At 37.6% G+C, this 20,929-nt stretch overlaps 1 pseudogene; it reads right to left on the bottom strand.

Moving 5' to 3' along the window:
- LOC140933317 (uncharacterized) overlaps window positions 1-20,929 on the bottom strand; it is a 225,109-nt pseudogene continuing 204,180 nt past the window's right edge.

The following is a 20,929-nucleotide window of genomic DNA, read 5'->3' as shown; positions in this document are numbered from 1 at the left end:
TTATAACATAAGTAATTTAAAATGAAAATTCTTTATTAAAATCTTCTCTTTCACCATGCCTTTTTGTAATGGCACTACATAATCATGGTTATTAAATTTATTGTCAGAAATTTTAAAATGTGCCTCTCACATTTGCAAGAGCCTGTGTCGGACGTACTGTGGGTGAACTTTTTTTTTAGATTATGCAAGACTTAGTACACACTCAAGTCACTCATATTATAACTGAACGTATAGTGCTTGTGAGCTGATTTGTTACAAAATTACCCAAAAGCGCGTTTGAAACTATTTCTCAGTGTTTCCAGTGATCTCATTGAGCAATGCATCAATGACAGTGACTATAGAAAACTTGAATCAAAACAGCTACAACATCTGAAACTATTTTCTTAACATACATCGAAAGCTGATCACACCTATACCGACACCTGAATCGAGATCAGAGAACGTGATTACAGTTACATCAGTCAGTTCATTTGTTGTCTTCCAAATGCTCTTCCTCTTCAGCCCAAGCTTTCTCTATTTCATCCCAGCTTTCCTCAGACAAGTCTAGAACATGGATTCAACATGGAACATAGATTTCTTTTTAACAAAATCAGTTCAGTTTAAGCTAACAATTAATCTAACGACAAACTGACCCTGTACGTATGCGCACATTTAGTCAAGTGAAATGGTTATAAAACCCGCTGTTACATCACTTTTTGTTTACTTTTTTGGACGTGACCGGCGTGCACAATGTTCAGTAGCATTCTTATCGTTTTGAACTTAGTGACCAATAGAAACATCGCATTAATTTATTTAGTCATAATTTGCCGTGAAAATAAAATGCTTGTAATTTGTTTACCCACGGAGCGCTTAGGAGTTCAAGAGAACTGGTTGAAAAGTGTCCATGCCTTTCAAATCTAATTGGAATTTGGAAGAGTTGGCTGTTAAGGAGAGGGGAAAACCGGATCACCCAGAGAAAAGCCTTTCGGAGAAAGGGAGAGAACCAACAACAAACTCAACCCACGCATGACTTCTAGGCCACGTTGGTGGAAGGCGAGTGCTCTCATCACTGCGCCATAGGATTGTGCACGGTCAGGAAGCTTCGAAAATAAACTACAGAACCGTTGTTTTCACCTTTGATGTTTGCCGGCTTTCATAACCAGTCTCCTTGACTAACTATGATGTGTGTGAGGAATGAAGATTTTTTAAGGCAATAATGTCCGCATTTTTCTTCATACTTATGGTCCTCAGTCTGGTGATCACCAGTTTCTTATGCTTAAACTTATGTTTACTTAGTACATTCTTTACGAGACGGCCCTTTGTATGATCAAGAACGAAAAATCATAATTCTCGTGGTATTTATAAACAGAATCGTCTAGTAAACATTTATACGACGTGAGTATTCTCAAAATCATAAAAATATTTTAGGAGTATCTGCATAAAAAAGAATATCTGTGGGGAGGTAAGGATGTTAAAGAACTTAGAAAATATTTTGAAAAAAAAAAAAAAAATCAAATTCGGCTTTCGTATGATATGACGAATCATGCAGATCTCGGAGGTTGTTATCCACCTCGGCCATAGGTCCGGGGTTGGGTAACACTGATCTCAATCTGCATTTATTCTTCAATATCATTCATGTCATACTTGGCCTCATTTAATAACTATTATATTACCATGACTCTTCTCTTGATTTGCTCATTCAATCCTAATTTTACCACAATAGCAAAATGGTAAATACTGAACAGTTGAAAGGAAAATATTTATATAGAAAAAAAAACCACTGAAAATGTATTCTACAGAGCAAACAGGCAGGATCTTACCAGAAATAATCTTCAAAACAATTGCGTACCCTTGAATCTTTTCTTCGTCAAAATTTTTTGGGAGAGACAAAATTGACCGATTTTTAAAGGCGGGCACAAAAATGCTTCGAAGAAACTGGCAATCTTCGTCAGTAAGAGGTTCATCAAGAGACAAACTTTTCTTGCCTGTTGTCAGCGCTTCTACAAACTGCAATAGTAAGTAAAAAGGTAAGTACAGAAGCCCAGTCGAACTCTTCATCTACCTGGCGAACCTAGTAATAGCTAGTAATCTCTTCAATGAAGTCATTTAATTGTTAAAAGATCGACGTTTGGATCAATTAACAAGAGGTGACATTTCTAATTTGGGTCAATCCATGAATTTTTTGGAAGCAGGCTGATTTAAAGCATTGTTTTTCGTTTATTTCCACTCTTTTTCTCAAATATCTAGCCAGGATTTCATTCAATCAAAAACTGACTCGATTAACTTACAGTTCTTAATTTGAATAATTATTTGAGAATTTTTGGGTGATTTTTCGAAAAATTAGTCGGGGGGAGGCAGATGTTTAAAATTTTGGGAAAATGGGAAAATATTGAATTTAAAATATTGGGGGTTGTTAAAAATTAAAATATGAAGTGAATAATTGGTGGACAATTTCCAGATATTCCACCACCACCACCACCACCACATAAAGTTGCCTCTGATCCCATTAGCGGACTAACTGGTTTATGTGTATACCTATTCTACCCTCATATATTTCCTTCCCAAATCATTTCCCCCAAATTTTAACCAGACTCCCTCCTTAGGTTAGGGTGGTTCGCATGAGAATTCTGACTATATGGAGCGACTTTTTCTCAACGTCTAAACCTAATGTATAAAATATTCCAATTTTTTCACAGGTAAGCGTTGAAGGCTATTGTACATCGTGAAAATGACTTGACTTGGGTGAATCGATATTGGGGGTTGTTAAAAATTAAAATATGAAGTGAATAATTGGTGGACAATTTCTAGATATTCCACCACCACCACCACCACCACATTAAGTTGCCTCTGATCCCATTAGCGGACTAACTGGTTTATGTGTATACCTATTCTACCCTCATATATTTCCTTCCCAAATCATTTCCCCCAAATTTTAACCAGACTCCCTCCTTAGGTTAGGGTGGTTCGCATGAGAATTCTGACTATATGGAGCGACTTTTTCTCAACGTCTAAACCTAATGTATAAAATATTCCAATTTTTTCACAGGTAAGCGTTGAAGGCCATTGTACATCGTGAAAATGACTTGACTTGTGTGAATCGAATTAAGGAATGGCTCCTTACTGATATCTGGCTTTTGCCCTATTTTTGTCTCTCTCACTCTGATTTGGCGTGACCATGAGGCCCGGGGTGTACTTCCTTATAAGAGGCTAATGGGGATGTGCCGCTGGATGGGGTCACATTTTCACGACTGGATTGACTATAATGGGGTCGCACATTTCCAACTTTTGGGGGAAAGAAAGTTTTTCATATTTACGGTTAGCAAACGTACTAGAATGTTTGTACTGTAGATGAAAAAGAAAGTGTTCTTCGTTCAAATCTAAAAAATGGGTTAGTTCTTAAAAATAGAAAGTGACTAAGTTGGGATCGCGAAAATTACATATTTGGCCAAAAGTGACTAAGATGGGGTCTATAATTGGCGCAGAATAGACTATAATGGGGTAGGGGCTCTGAGAGGCCAGCGGCACACATCCAGCAAAAGTTAATCCAAGTACCCACCCCCCCCCCCCCCTAACCTCGGGCCAAGAGGGCCCATAACCCGGAGCTCCCTTCTACGCAACGGCGTTTTCACAAATTAGTTGATTTTTAGATCGATTTCCGCAAATTTCGATTATAAAAAAAGTCTAAAAAAGAAATCAGCCAGTAATAAGTGGATACCAAAAAGTTATATATTTTTGATGTTTTTATCACATTTATTTTTCACCTTTTTTTCATGTATCACATATTTAACAATTATTCTTAGAAATCGAGGTGAATAGTGGCTGAAACGAAACGGCGAGGTAAATATTCCTAAATCTTCTAAAGCCACTATTCACCGAGATTGAAAAGAATAATTGTTTTACTATATACACACGAAGTGATCTCGACAAAATCAGAGAGGAAACCATTAAAAAGTATGATTTGATTGACGGATCAAATCACGAAAAGTTTAAAAATAGATCTGTGCACAAATTTCAAACGCGACAATTCACAAGTTTATCACTTTGCAAACAACAGCATTACGGCTTAAATGGAACCAAATGCAAGCTTGAATTTTCTCCTTACCTGAGAAGAAATTTAAGTAGAGCTTGCTGTTTTCTGTTGACTCGCCAAGTTTATAACCAAAAATGTTTTTTTGTTTCGTTCTTCGCATGAAGTACTGACAAAAGTGGCGGCTCGGTTGCTTGAGGTAAGACGTCGTCTTCCTGTTGCATTCTTTTTCCTATTTACTTGAAACGTCGAATTTCTGCACACAATTGCTTTCAAATTTCTTTGTCGTAAATAAACTTCCATTCGTGGGCCAAATATAAACGTTTCTTGTTAGGAAACGCTGAGTTCACAAAACGGCCTTTTCTCCGCGAATAAACGGGAGTTGTAAACAACCCATCGAGTACAAAACTCAGCCACAGTAAATGTAAAATGGCCGTTTTGACTCCTTCGAAGTCTTTTCTTGCCTTAAAAAAAGTCAACCCTAGGATTTTGTCCACTTTTTAAAGGTCGTTCTCTAAAAAATTGGGAAAAACACCGACCTCACACATTATCCACTCGCTCGGAGGTGAATGCTGTTGAATAGTCCGAGATAGCGAACCAATCAGATTGCTTAAATTACCAAGATCACTGAGTGTGTATATACTAAATTTATATGTATACATGCACATACAAAGCGATGCTTCCATTTCCCATTTTTTTTGCGCAGAAAAAGTACTTCAAAATACTGCTAAAGATAACGTGATCTGTGATAAAGCCATTGCGAAGAGTTATTTCATGGGAGTTTTACTCTCCAGGTTATAAGCTCTTGGTGCTGCATATTATTTGCTGTAATTGTTCTTACCCACTGCAGGTACTTTTTGACCCGTTCTTTACGCTCCTCTCTGTTCTTGGTTGGCATTAAAACTGCCTTCTTTATATCCTCCAGCTTCGCACTATCCTCAGTCGTGAAAGAATCTAAGGTATATAGAGAATAGAGAGGAGAAGTGGTTACTTCACGTTACCATGGTAGCACAATTTCTGGACCTCAATAATTGGGAGCTTAAGCAACAACAAATACGAAGGCAACACGATAGGTAAAAAACAATAGGAGTGGTGTTAATAAGCAAAACAATAACTTTGCACGTGCATCACGCTTTTTTGTACATTTCTTAGCCGTCGTTGCACGACTGTGACAAGAAAAGTCCTAATTTCACTTGCCCGCTTTATGGAGTAGATGAACACAAGACAAAAGTTTTCTCTTTCTTTTTCTAAACTAAGGTACGATTCTTTTGGATTCAACCCCAGAAATGCCGCCAACATTTGACAAATTAAATGAAATTGAATAAGATCGATGAAGTTTAACATAGGGCGAATTCTCTTTTAAGTGAATTTTCGGTTTGTTGTCATTCAAAAATTTTGCTACCATGGCAATGTGACGTAAGGACTTCTCCTCTCTATAGTTCTTAAGTATTAATTCTTGCCCGCCAAAGTGTGTCCACCTTTGAGGATTTGACAATTACGATACGGTGTCATATATAATTGCATACTAAACGATCCTGCTAGTTCCCTGATTGGGTTTATAATTTAGTGTCCCGTAATTCAACTTTTTAGGTTTTTGGCTTTTTTAGTTGAGTTTGAAATCAACTTCCATTGTTCTTGCGCTATACTTTGTTAGTATTAATCACACTCAATCATAACAATAAGTTAACTCAGATCGTTGCATGATAACAACCTGATGCTACCCAACAAGAAACGGCCCATAAAATGAAAAAGTATAGAAAAGGCTCTCACTCAGTAGTAATTCATGAATCAATATGCAAGACCATCAACACTTGTTGCAAAAACTAAACGAGAGTGTGAAATTCTTTTAATATTATCTCTGACCTCACGCAAAAAATGCATGGCTTGGAACTGTCTTCGATTGTCGGATGAAGTTTCCCAAAATGCTGATGATGACACTCTTTACCCTTGGTTGCCACTCCCCCCCCCCCCCCCCCACCCCTTCGCCCCCAACCTCGTCCTCAGCGCGCTTTTCCCTAATGATTTTTTTGATTTTTTTCCTAGACGATAAAGCATCAGGACCTGATTTTTTTAGTATCTGTTCATTTATCCCTCGTGTGCATTTTGAGATACGTTTAGTGATGGTCAGTTACTATGATTACGAGAAATGATGTTATAAGTAGAGGGCGGTCAAGCCATTTTTTAGTTCAAATGCATGTTCAACGTTTTTCAATGATAAAAGTAAAACTTGTACATGAAATGATACAAAGTGCTTATTTGTGTGTTATTTTACATGTCAAGCACAAAAGGTTTCCATTTATCGCATTTAACTAATTGTTGAAAAAATCCAAGATGGGGGACAAGATGGCGACCATTGTTGGTGATGTCACAGGCCTCCAGCAGCGCCACCACCCACAAATCATACTTCATCTTGTTGAGAAGATCAAAGGCTTTCCACTTAAGGCAAAATCGTTTTGAAATACTGCAACATCAAAAACTCTGGGGAGGGGTTCCATCAACCCCACCTTGTACAGCTTTGGGGGTATGAATTTAAACTGTGTACGTCCGGTTAAGAAATCTTACGGCGTTATATGCAGCTCTGGGAAGTCTAGTGTTCTGGGTTTAAAGTCTGCAAAGTCGATATGGTTTATAGAAGTTCGAATGGAAAAGGCCAAACTGTCCTACCATAGTTCGTTTTCAAAGTAGATTTCAAAGTCTAAGTTTTGTTTTCATTAGATGTACTGTTTTTCAAGGCTGTCTTTACAAAAGGTACCGACTCTTGATACAGATAAGGGAATCAACACCAGATGAGCCAATTGGGACATCAAGAATAACTTTGGTGGATCAGTGGCCCTAGTTTTTAAAACATGGAGTTGTCACGGCATAATAAAGGGACCTAAATATTGTTCTTCCAGACAAAGTCCTCATAGTCAAGAAGTAGGATTGTAAAGTTGATGCGAGCGTGTGTTGGAAGATGATACCCTGTAATCTGGCAAGCCTTTTTTTATTAATTAATCATCGATACGACGTGGACATATTCGTACCACGACATGATTTGCATGTTCTGCTAAACAGTTAATTGCTTGCGGTAAATGTATCCATGCGAGTTTTAAAAAGATAACTAAAAGTCCGGAGTGCTCTTAAAAACATATTTGTTAATTATCGATTTACCTGTCAAATTGGTTTCCTCCCCCTCCTCCAGGCTTACCGCGGAGTTTTTATATTCCTCATCGTCCTCGTCGTCCTCATCACCTCTGAAAATCGTTTTGCCAACTAGCTCTCCTCTGGGAAGCTCCAAACGGTTTTTTTCCTTGTTATAAATAACACGGCAACACTTGAACAGGAATGGTCCACGAGTGTTCCTTCTAGCAATCTTTGGGGGAATTTTACACTTCCCAATTTTTGCCTTTAACTGTGCCAAAGGGTGCACGGGAACATTAACTTCGCCGTCCACTTCCATCTTCGAAATTTTAAAATACAAATAAGAACGAATAAAGTCAGCAATAAATGGAAAACAACCAACAAAATCAACAAAAGCGATATCCCCAACAACGTACACAACAACCAACAGAAGCGATATTTAAGGGTTTAAAAAATTCAATTTTGGCCGCAATTTTGGATGAGTATTTTTTTAAAAAATACTCTTGGCACATCACTGCAGGGTGTTCTGCTATGACTCCTTACGATACAAATTCAAAATGTTGGTACACAGCAAAATGCCGCCAAAAGGGGAAGGGGAAAAGTTTTAGTGCAACCGGATGATCATGATCTAAGGTAACGCAATGGCGGGCACCGTCGGTCTTGAAACATTTTAATACAGGCTCAGCTCATTTCGCTAAATTTCTATTTCAAACTCAAATGCAGACAAGTTGTTGCACCGGTCTTCCCATTCCTCTCGTCTTGACATACCACTGACAGATGAGTTGAATCGAGCTCAAGATGATAAGGCCCACACAAATAAGGGCAAAAAAAAAATTAAAAAAATAACAAGGCTTTAAGACAGATAATAATAATAATAATAATAACAATAATAATAATAATAATAATAATAATAATAACAACAAAATGACGAGTAAAACTCAATATTTAATGTAGAAAGCTACCTTGAAATGATTTAAAAAGACGCGTCTTTTTACTTCAATAAAAAAAAATTCGACAAATTACAATAACTGCAATGTTTCTGAACGTCCAGTGGCGGATCCAGGGAGGGGCCCGGGGGACCCGCCTCCCCTTAATTTTAGACCAAACTGAGACCCGAAGGGCCGAAAAAAAAATTTTTCGAGACCGCCCCCTCCTCCTCCTTATCTGAAGGTCTGGATACACCACTGAAGTCGGTCTGTGTTACACTTTTTCTAATACCTGCCGGTCTCAGCAAAGAGAAAACGTGAATTTATACAAAACTAAGGGTTTAAAAAGGTGTGCTGACCATAAAAACCAGGAAGACTTTTAATTTTTCTTCTTTTGAATTAAGAACCTTCGAGTCATGGCCTACTCATAATTTGACGAGAAGACGACGGAATCAGTACCAACTTTATGTTCCCTTTGCTTCTCTACATGATATCATTTAGAATAGTTATCAAAGGGTGAGTTTACCTCGCTCTTTATTTTGCCCTTAATCTCAAATCGCTCGCTGTAAATTACTGAGGTTATCAAACGCAGCTTTTTGTCTTCAAAGACTTCTGCTTTATTGATGTCCAGTTTTGTGTCGGCCAATATTTCACGTAAGTCCGGGTCTTTTATGTAATCTTGATCGATTCTCCCCAAGTCTAGGAATCCAAGATCTTCGCTTATCTTAATACTTGCACTGGCACAATTAGCTGCCTTGATTCCAACTTCTACCTTGCTAAATAAAGGAACACGACAAAATTCTCGTAAGATTTCGGAAGCCTGCTTGTATGGGCTCTTAGAAAAAGACGAAGACTTTAGACAATATGGCGAAGGTTTTTAAAAAACGGCGGTACAGACAAACTCTCACCTCTCTCGACAACCCGAGTCAAGAGAGCTCGCTTGTAGGTAATACCAAAAACCCTAATGTTGATGATCACTGATTATCGATTGAGGCTGAGTACGGATGGGAACTCAAGGACCTCAAGCCATTATACAGATCGAGGAGGATGGATAACAGCCTCTGAGAGATCTGCGTAATTTTTCACATGATACGAAAGCCGAATTCAGTAAATGTTTTATTATTCATTCAAAACATATCTAAGTTCTTAACAGCCCTACCTCCTCGTAGACTTTCTTTAAAACATTTGCCTGTTTCTAAGATTAATTTAAAAAGATTTAATGATTTTCTAGCAGATACTTCTTAGTCATAAAGTAGATCACATCCATCCACTAATATTTTTGCCGTATTCTTGTATTTCTCCCGTTTAGTTTGAGTCAGAAATTGGGGCTACTTCGTCTTCGGGTAGCCGAAAAGTTTCGACATTTGTTTTGAGCTCACAAAATGCATAAACAGCTACAGTGTGTAGGCTGTCGGGCTGCTGTCTGGAAACGAGGTTGCTAATTTATATTGGGGCTTTTTACTTGGAAGTAATATTATTAGTAATATTATTAGAACATTGGAAAATCTCTTTGGCGAACTGCACATTGGAAAGCAACTGCATGCGGGAAATCCCAATATTGTTACATGTTCTGCTAATGAACAGTTACTATTACACAGAGTAATAGACTCCATAACCAGCCGTTCTTTACTCCTCTAAGAGTTATCAGTAAAAAAATTAAATATCACAAAAACGCTGTGTTGTGTTCACTGAGTTCGCTAAGAAAATAAAAAAAAGAATTCGCTTCATTCCATGAATTGCTCGAATGCTCTTCTTGGAAGTTAAGAATGCTTGGGTATAAGTAAGCATTGTTTTTTACCCACACTAAAGACTCCTGTTTTGGATGCACAGCCCTAAGCACGTAGTTTACCTCATGCCGCATTTGATGTTCTTTTTTTGTAACTGTTACTTATCACTGACTACAGTGTGGGTGATGATTTATCCCAGTGTCGTAAATCTACCCGTATATGCTGCAGCAGAATATATTATTTAAAACTTTCTCGTGCTTCATATTCAGTTTTAATTTACCTTGTAGCTCCATTGTCATCGCCGTTCTCTTCCTCTAATTCCATTCCATGGTCTTCTTTTTTAATATGTTTGTTTAAGCCTTCGAGAAAGTCTTTCTTTTTGCCTTCAACAACGTAATCTTCCAGGCCTGCAAGGATTGTAAGCTTATTTAGTTTAAGCGGACGTTCCCAAATGGCTTCTCTCCTTAACCAACAGCGCAAATAACTTTATTTCTTGGTTTCGGTCATGAGAAACAGGAAAAAAGTTTCCCTCTTGATCACCAAAATTTTCTTTAGCGAATTCTTCAAGCAGCTTTTCGATTACCATCTGAAATGGAAAAATATGTATCTTTGACAATAACAATGGAAACATAAGAGTATTACGTAACTGGTGAAAGAGCAACTTGCCAAATAACTATCATAGGGACCAGCTTGATTGATCTTCCGGCAATCTATTGACAAGCTCGGCTTAGCAGCTCCCATCCTCCCCAGCATTAGATTGAAATTGGTGATGAATTCCACTATTTGTTGAAATGTAATCACTCATCACATTCTCGTATAAAGGGTACCTTCTTGTAGAGCCTATACTCGAGGCACTATTTTATATATCATGTCTGTGTGCGATGAAAACATCATAAGGCTTAGTGCCTCTTATATTGAAAATATTCTAAATTGTTATAAATTCGAACTCTAATTTAACTTTCTTAACATACGAGTAACGTAGAAGCCGGCCGTACGTCGCCAAGTAATTTTCTATGTCAACGTTATATTGATTGTTTCGGTACTGAAATCTTCATGTCAAAGATAAAGTCAATAAAGTTGTTATTATTTTGTTTTTTGTTGCTACTGTGGGGGGTTTACGAGCTATTTTGCTATTTTGCGCCTTATAAACTGACCGTACGATTCTCTCCCTGCTCGTAAGGTGTCTTTTCATCGGGCGGGGAAAACATTAACATAACATTGTGTATCATTATTTCCATTGTTTTAGGTTAGTGTAGCAAACCATTTGGCTTTTAGCGTTAAAAGAATTGCTACATGATCTCTCCCCAGAATGAAGAAAAACAATATGGCCGCCAAATACATCCTTTTAATTTTGAAAGTTCTTCTTTATTAACAAACGTTTAACATTTATTTCGGCAAACAAACAGTTAAGTTGAAAAAGGATTTTACAAAAGTCTCAAAAGTAGGTCTACTTTTCGATTTTGATTTGCAATATCGGTCGATTTGCGCCACTTTTAAACTTCTGGCTCAGTTTTCGTTTGCTTTTGTTTTGAAAATGGAATAATAATTTCTTAGGGGTAATACAGTGTAAAGATTTGCAGAGAAAAAAGTAAATTATTATTATCATAAAAATTGTCCCAGAATCCTTTGAGGCAATTTTTTTTGAAAGCTGTGACAAGATTTCATCATTTGGTTAAAATAAAATAGCATATTTGAGGTTTTGGTTGTGTGGAGCATTTAAAATAACCAGTTTTCGTCCGGAATTTAAAATTTAAGGGGGCAATGAACATGAGCGAAGAAGTCGGGAAACTAGGCCGAGGACTGTAGAGAGTTGACGTTTCATCACACGGCCGTGAAAATTTGCCGGAAAGTAATGTTCTACCTCAATTTTTTTTCATTACCAAAAAAGGAACATGACGTCATCATTCATGTGATCAGAGCGTTTTGACTATTTAAGTTTGTTTTTAAAGTACATTTATAATTATTATTAGAGTAGAGGTACCAGGTATCTGGGTTTACATCTTGGTATTCTTTATTCTTCAGAGCAGCTCATATGTTTTGTATCACTTAACGAACACAGCTCAACTATTCTCACTGCACACCCTACTGAACCACCAATCGACCAACAGCTATCTGCGTCGAAATGCTGCCAACTTAAATATTAACTTGAATGTAGGTACGTTCGGGCTTGCTGACCCGTTGAGAATTACGAACGCTTTTCCGAATGGCTTAAACAAATTTTCTGTTGATATCCAAAGCTATAAGGTTAATAATGTCAAGTACAAGAAAACCAATGTAAGCTTGATGGCTAAACCCAGCAGGCTCTACCTTAAACCAAAACAGGAACTCTAATGTAGGTAACAATCAAGGTCAGCGATAGTCCCAAAACGTGCCCATTTCGAGGACTGACATTCAAATTTAATAGATGACATTGATGTTGACAAAAACTACTTAAAAAGGTATTAAAATTTATTATTAGCGGAGCTCCTCGTGCGCGCGAAGCGCGCGCGTGGGCGGAGCCCCATAGCTAAGGAAATCTACCCATCCCAGAAAATTTGGTAATCACGTGATGACAGCTGTCAAAACAGGGTATCCGCTGACCACTATCACCTGACCGTATCGCGGGCTCAGGCGTCGACCCATTTCAATGATCGTAGGCTCACGTTTATTTTTGTTTTAAATTCACAACAAATATGTTGTGTTTATGTCAGTATCGCCCCGCACTATTACGATTTTGATTTCAAACTGACCTCAGACGCAAAAATTCAGCCAGTTTTTTTAAAATACAGGCGGGGAAGACCTTTTCTTACCGTGGTCACGTGTTGGTCACGCTCCACGTCCAATTTTTATGCTCTGATTGGTTAAAATTTGACAGGTGAGTTCATGCGTAAAATATATGCAGCATCTTGAAAGTTGTTTACTTTGACTGCTGAAGCAGACAGAGTTTTGAGTTAACTTGTGATGTTTTTAACTGTCTTTTTCCACTGGATGGTGGTATTCATGGCTGGTTTGTTTATTGGGTTTTTAGTTGAAAAATGCGTCGCTTGTCAAAGCCGATAATCCGATTTCGGATTGCATCGTTTTTGTTTTTCACCTCTGCTGGATGCGTACGAGAATTATAAAGGCTCAAGCGATCCTTGCCTTACTTGATAGCTTTCAGGAGCTGCATCTCGAAATATGGTAAGCCTGAGTAATTATTGTATTTAAATCTAATTTCATGAAGTCCAGCGGCGCAGTTTATGAAGCTAGTTTATGCACGTTTGTATTAAGATTTGACTGAGACACTGATCTGACCTCGTATGAGGTTTGATATAAGCTTAAGCTTACAGAACTCTAAAAGCCTTTAGTCGATATTAATTCACCGTAAATAGAAAGAAAAAACTTTCCGAAGAATATTTAGTTATAATTTTGGCTGTAGAAAGAAAGCTTTGAACGATTTTCTTGTCGTGAGTTCATCTTTGAAAACAGCCAACACCGGGAAACCGGCGGCTTAAAACATAAACTTTAAGCTTACTAGTAAAGACTTGAGGATTCTTAGACACACTTAAATACTCATTTGTTTTCGTGAATGAAAATTGTTGTCTCTGTAAACGTTCTATCGAATTATTTTTCTTTATTGATATTTGGTAGTCTCAAAAGTGTAATTTTCATCGCTTTGTCGTTTGTTTTCATCCGTTCATAAACATCGCTTGCAGGAGTACTCAAAATGCCAAGCGTATCAAACGCTTTTTATAAGATTACACATCGTTATAAAACCGTTAATAAAAAATAGACTCGATGAATTCTTTATCACGTTGAAGCGTAACTCTTTTGAAATTTCTTCGCAAATTTGGCGCTTGTCAAAAGTTACAACCGGCTGGCCGTATAGGTGATTTTGGAAATTTTTTGAACGGTTTCGCTAATTAAAAGTCCACGCGTGCTTCGATGGTCCTGAATTTTGAATGAATGCAATTTGTCTTGCAAAATTGTGAAATACTGCATTTTGTACGAGGTCTGTATGGTAAAAACAGCGCCTCATAGTACTCTTTCTCCTCAGATGTGGTGTATAAAAAAAATAAAAGATTGGTTTGCACGCACCCAGATTTATTGGCAAGAATTTGTAAACTTGTCGAACGCAAAAAATTCGGTCTGATTTGTTTTCCAAGAATTTGTTTTCCACGACTTATCTACTGTGATCAAGAGCCATCATTGCTCTTAAATGTGACCGAAGACTAATTTTTGGGTGTACATATAAGGCTATATCAACTCGATACAAAATTTGTTTTACTCCAAAATCACTTAGCTTTTCCCTCAAAAGTCACAAGAATGTGCCCTTAAGTTAACTGATTTGTGGAATACAAAATTATTGTTTGATTTAAGTTATAAATTTATCAATGGGAGCTTCGCTTTTAGCTGTGGCTAAATATATATATTATATTAAATTTATATGGCGGTTAACAAAACTAGTTTCGTCTAACGACCTCTTTAGCGGAAACCAATTTTGTGAATCGCCATAAAAATTTAATAGTGTGTTGAAAGTGGAAACAAATAAGGTTTCCTTCTTTTGTTTATGAAATAACTTAAAAATGGCTTAAGCACAAAGAGCAGTTGAACAACGAATGAATGTGCGAATTGCATTGAGGAACGAAGGAGAAATGCCGGTCTTCGTGTCAACATACACACCAACTTACAGTATTGTCTTGCCGTATCATGACTCAGATCATTTATCATTCACTGACTTTAGGGCACATTTCATTCAGTTTAGGCTTGAGGCTTGATTTATAGGCAGTTAAATCGATTGCTCATTGCTACTTGATGACGTCTCTCTAAAGCTTGCGCTTACTGAAAGCAAATTCAAGGTGATTTATACACTCGATGAGAACCTGACAAACTGCTTGGAAAAAGTGAAAGGTTTTCGCGGTTTTACCTGCATGTGTACCTTAAGTTCACACAAGTGACATACTCCAAAACGATTAAATTTGGAAAACAAATAATAGCCATTTGTGGCCATGCGATCCAACGACCGGAGCACAAATCTCTTGGGGGAGGGGGGAGTGATTTGAGGTTGTCTGAGACTGCATTTCGAGCGTTTTGTAAAACATAATATATATTTCTCACATTTTAAAATTGATCAGTTTTTTTTGGCAACGAGACCCTATGCAATAAAAAGAGCTAGAATATTCAACACAGACCATTTCTTTGTTGCTACGTTTGTATCTTTCTGCATGTATCACCCGGAACTGGCAAGTTTTAAAGAGCCAGTCAGATTTTGTTTAAAACGTAAAAGGAAGGGATTAAGAAGACTGGAGAATGAAAACAAACCTTAGAAAAAGGATGTTCTTCTAGTTTGCAGTTTGTCTTCTCAAGGTAAAATTCCTCCGTGTCACCAGTTGAAACAAAACTTGTAAACAGTTCAGTCTGTAAACGCGTCCAAACACGACCTCATTGACAGGCTGCAACCACGCATTGTTTACAGTGGAATAAAAGAAAACTACTTCAACAGCAGTGACCCGTGAAAGAAAGGAAGATAAATACTACAGCACTTATTCCGCTAAGGCAGAAAATAAGGTCTTCCTGTACAAGTCTTGAACACGCAACTGGGCCAGGATTCTTTACCTCTCGATGTCTCTACTAAACTCTCTCAAACTGTCTTTTTGGTGTTTTTTAATATACTTTTTAAACGTTCTCAGGTAAAAGAGAAAAACTAACTGCCTTTGCGCACGATTCATTTTTAACCACTAAATAAGCATTAAGGCAGACGTAAGCACTGTGCTTATTATCACCTGCTGCTACTTAATACGTTTTCCACATTCAGTACTCCTCATTCGCTCAAGGTTTTGCTTGCCTATTTTTGTTAAACATCTTATGAAACCTGATAATACGGCCGGTGTTTTCTTTTCTTTTGTTGTTTGGTTTTCAATTCAATTTCAATAACTCTTCCATGCACGCCGGTGTGATCAAAGCATTTGCAAGGAACAATTATTACCACTATGACATTTTTTTCATTTTTTCCTTGTAAATTAAAGAAATTATATCATTGACGCAGATAACTGATCAATCAACTAAACGTTTGGTTTAATCTTTAAAATATACTTTTTTTAAATTTGAAAAAGTGTAGTTTGAAAATGTACAGGTCTTCATGAAAATGTCCTGAATTTGAAACTTGCATGCTGGGCTGAGACTATAAAAAGCGGATTGCGTTATAAGTTAAATTTATCAGTCAAATTCAATTGTAAGTTTGTTATTGGCCTATTTTTTCTAACTGTTTAATTTATAAGGGACATAATATATCAATATATTTATTGAGACTCCAAATCTCCCACCTCTCACACCATACATTCCCGGTCCCACCCTTATTAATCTTGGCTTTTTAACTTTAGCCGTCTTTCGATTGCAAAATATTTAGCGCCCGCGTATACGAGTAAAATCTTTGCTCGTTGGCACTTGGCGATAGCTTTAGCTAGTTTATTATCTATTACCATTTCGCAGAGTTCCGCATTATCACTCTTTAAGAAGGTCATCAGTAAGCAGCTTTCTGTTAAGAAACGAACTGTGACCACATTAATTGTTTAATCGGCTTTTGAGCAACAGCAAGTGGTAACGTTTGCGCATGCGTCAAACTTGCTGGGAAGCACTTGTTGACGGGAAATCGTAATGGCCGAAAGCCGTTCTGAAGCCCTTTCAAGGGAGATTTTTTTGCATACCCAATCGACAACAGACATGTCTTATAGATTGGATACTTTGGCTAAGCCATGTTGAAGTGTCATGTATGGGAGAAGGACCATTTAGGTTCTTAATTTTCGTCCATTTGGCTCCTCTGATGAAGCAGATAAAGCGTTCACGAGGTCGTTTGTTGTGATATGTTGATTTGTTGACATTCAAGCAGTCACGGATTTCTGGGTTATCGTCCACGATCTGCAGAGCTGCCTAACATTTAGGTAAGATATACCCCTTGATTTACTTTGTGAAATGTGGAGCAGCATCATCGAATGTTATGTGTTAAAATTATAGCAGCCTGAATTCAACGTAATTTATGTGACCCTGGTATTTTTGTAGTATTTGACCCTGACCGTACAGCGAGATCCAGTGATATATCCCACACAAGCGACTAAACAGGTTAAACTTCTCTTTTGGTCACTCCGTATTTTCACTTTTAATGGTTAATTCAAAGGGGGGAAGTTCGAGTATTTTGATACTATTTAGCGGCATGAAATCAATAAGCAAATTTCCTACTCTTACAAGTAAGGCCATAGTCGGATGTTTCCTTCCATTTTCGAAAATTTGCTTTTCTGGTTTACATTGGTGCTCTATGGCGATTATTTGTTCTCAGAGATAAAGAGATCGAGGCGGTGGATTGTGAAATATTATTTGCTAAAACTTCGTTAAAGATGGACAAATTTTTCTTGTCCTTTTCAACCTTGTTTTTAGATTTTTCGTTAACATGTAAAAGTATATCCCAACAAAACTTATTTGTAAGAGCATTGTTTCGGAACACTCTTTCATTCTTGAATGTTTGATTTTGCATCCAAGGGGGGGAACACTGATGAATTTGCATTTTAATAATCATGCACTGTAAGCTCTCAGATTCACTGACCAGAACCCTCACCATTTGGAAGATTATTTTATTCTGATAATTATTCAATGATGATTTGTTTATACATACAAAATTGGCGCCTAAAAGAATTGTAATGTTATGCTTAAAATGTTTACTTAATGTCTTGAAACATAACTGAAATCAGTATAAAATATGAAAATACACATATGTGCATTCTTTCCCTGCCCTACTATAAAAGTGATTTAATAAGTGTGATTTAATGCATTTTCATATGACCATTACAATGTTACTCCCACTTTGACACTAGCACAAGTTCAAGCACAAAACAATTCTTGCCCTTGTTCACCTTTGCACTTGCTGGACTGCCATTTCTGTTTGAAGTACAGACACCACTGGACATGAAATCCCTGTATTTGATTCCTTACATTGGCATCCACATAAGAATTAGCTTCATCAGATACAATGTATTTGTACCCTTACAAAAATCATAAATGTTATTATTCCTTTTCTATCCAAAAGATTTCTTTCCTTTTTGAATATAAATTCGTATCCATGACACTTGACAAATCCTGAAAAAATATCTAAAGGGGTATCGCTAGTTGTGGGCAACAACTAAATGCCATAGGGGTAACTTTTCACTCTCCGATAGAAATAGATCTTTTGATACTCTGGGTCTCATATATTCAGTGTTTGTGCACATGAATTTAGGAGCACTTGGCTTGCCAATGTCGGTTTGGCTGTGTATACACTGTAGTAGCGTATATAGTCATATATCATAGGCTGCACAAGTTGCAATTAATTTTATGTAAAATTGCCCTTGAAACAGTCTCATTGATGCTCCTGGTGTCGCAAGATGACAAGTTATGAAAAATTTCATTTGCCTTTTTCCTGTTGCAGGAGCTCCCTATGAGATGCTCAGCACTAAACCTGGGTTCTGTCACTCCATCCATCTGTCAAGGGTCTGTCACTCCATCCTGAACTGCGTCAAATAGCCTTGGTGCCCCAGAAGACACACAGACAAGCTTTAATTTTAATGAGTCATACATTGGCTCACTTGAAGCTACCATAAAGTCAGACTTTATAAATATCAGGCTTTAAGATCCTTATGTTCTCCTCATGTTGAAATTGAATGAAAAGGAAAAGTTAGAGCTAATTTTCTCTCATTTTCAATTTTTTAATCTTAGCCCAGATATGAGCTAGTCAAGGGAGCTAGGCCTTATTAGTTATATCTTAAATAATTAACACATGTGCAGTAGAAAATACCAACAACAAAATTTATGAAAAGCAAAAATGAGTGCAAGCATGGAAGTATCAGAAGCAGAAAATTCACTTCAATGTCTCAGAGAGAAAATGCAGTTTTAGATATGACTATGATCTTTACTGTTTTAAGTATTTTCACTGTTGTGTGCATATTTGCAATTTTCTAGTATGTAGAAGTGTGGGGAGTAAAGGGAAGGATTTTTCATGGTTAGGGTTACCTCAATAAAAAACATCTGCAATATGAAACATCTTGTACCACACTCCTGTTTTGGCTCATCTAATTCTTTATTTTAGAAGTATAAGGGGCATCTTGGAGTCAAGAGCCTCCATATTACAAAATTCTGCCTACACCCCTGAATAAGTTAAGGCATCATATAGATTTAATAGATGTCATTTCTTGATTTTGGGTCTTCAGTTTTATATCATCTAGTCAAAAAAGGAAACATACAATTTCATAGCCCTGGGTGGGATATCTTTGAAATTTTATCAGTCGCAGAATTAGGGCACTGCACCTGCTTTGGCCACGGGTGGTTAGGATGGGGTATCTCTGAAAAGTAATCACTGGCAGAATCACTGCACTAAGGTTGCACATCTCTGAAAAACAGGGCGTTCCTGAACCATAACTGACGTGAAATCGTACTATTGCAAGGGGATTGTCGCAAGAACTGCAGTTATAACTATATAAACAGACTAGCATTTAGAATTTTTTTTCACAGCGTTTTATTCAAATCGTAAGCGTCGGACGTTTTGTACTCGGTCACAACTTACATGAAGAGATTTTTTCCCAGTTATCCAGTGTTTAATAGAGGAGTTTTGCAGCTGTTACGCAGAACCCTATCGACGTGTCCGCGCGCAAGCCAAAACACGAAACAATAATCACTCATGGACCACAAACCGCGCAAAATTGTGAATGATCTGCGACTTATTAGCCTTGAGACCAATCTCGCATATTACAAAGAAGACTGTCTTATCTGCACTCCACAAAGATAGAACAGATGACTAAGACGATGGTAATTTTTAAAAGAGGCGCCATTTTTCTTTGCCGCATTCGCTGCGATCCAATACCACCACAAACTTCCGTCCAGCGGCTCGCGCATACTCGCAACGTTACCACTTGCTGTTCTTTTGAGCACGTTCTATCTTTGGTGTGACTAGTGAGGCATAACTAGTCAAAAAGGATTTCATTTGTTCTTCAAGTAAGACATGGTAAGCACTATGTTCTACTCAGATCCTCTCTTGGTTCTACTAAAATAGAGTGCTTGTGAGAAAATTCAGATCAGTTTCTTCAACAAAACTACAATGAGCTACAATGTACCTTCTGCGACCCTGTGTAAAAGAGACCAGTGAGAATATTCAACATCCTCAAAACATTAGTTGTTTGTATCTCTTTGCATGGTTCACCCAAATATGGTTTAACTCTCGGACTTACACGCAAATTCATACCCCTACCGTGGTACAAGAGTGGGGTGGATGGAACCCCTCCCCGGAGTTTTGATATGTTGCACTATTTTGAATGATTTTACCTTTAGTGGAAAGCCTTTTATTTTAGGGGTGGTGGCGCTAGTGGAGGCCTGTGACGTCATCAACAATGGTCGCCACCTTGGATTTTACTAAGAATTAGAAATCAGGTTAAAACCGCGAGAAATGGTAATTTTTTGGTGCCTTACATGAAAAATAACACTTAGATAAGCACTTTGCATGATTTTAGCCACGCGATTTACTTTTATTTTTGAAAGAAGTTGAAAAAACATGTATTTTCACCCAAAATTGGCTTGACCACCTGCTAATTGTGACGTCATATCTCGTAACCATAACTACTGATCATCACTAAACTTGTCTCAAAATCTGCGCGAGGGATAAACAAACAGCTACTGAAAACGTGATGTGCTAATGTTTTATCCTCTAGGAAAAAAATCAGAAAAACCTTATGGGGAGTACCCTCCCCCCCCCGCCCCCTTGTACGTCCGAGGGTTAAGAAGACAATTCAGTAAAAGTTTAAAGATCCAGTCAGTTTTTCTTTTAAACTTAAAAAGAAAGTATCGAGGATTGAAGACTGAAAACAAACCTTGGAGAAAGGATGTCTGCTGGCTAGTTTGCCCTTCGTCTTCTCAAGGTAACAAGGTAACACGATCTCATTTACGGGCTGCAATCACGCATTGTTTACAGTGGAACAGAAGAAAAATACTTCAACAGCAGTGACTCGTGAAAGAGATGCATGGTCAATACTCAGCAGTTCCGCTTAGGAACGTAGTTAAGTCTTCCTGTACAAGTCTGAAACACGCATCTAGGGGGCCGGCTAGGACAGATTCGGCTTTCCCTGTCGATTTCATGTCTCTGCTAAACTCTCTCCGAACTGTCGTTAATTCTTTTTATTACT

Source organism: Porites lutea, chromosome 4 (assembly GCF_958299795.1).
Source record: "Porites lutea chromosome 4, jaPorLute2.1, whole genome shotgun sequence".
NCBI classification, from domain to species: Eukaryota; Metazoa; Cnidaria; class Anthozoa; order Scleractinia; family Poritidae; genus Porites; species Porites lutea.
Note: the sequence above shows the minus strand (reverse complement) of the source record. Positions and strands in the feature narration are given on the sequence as shown.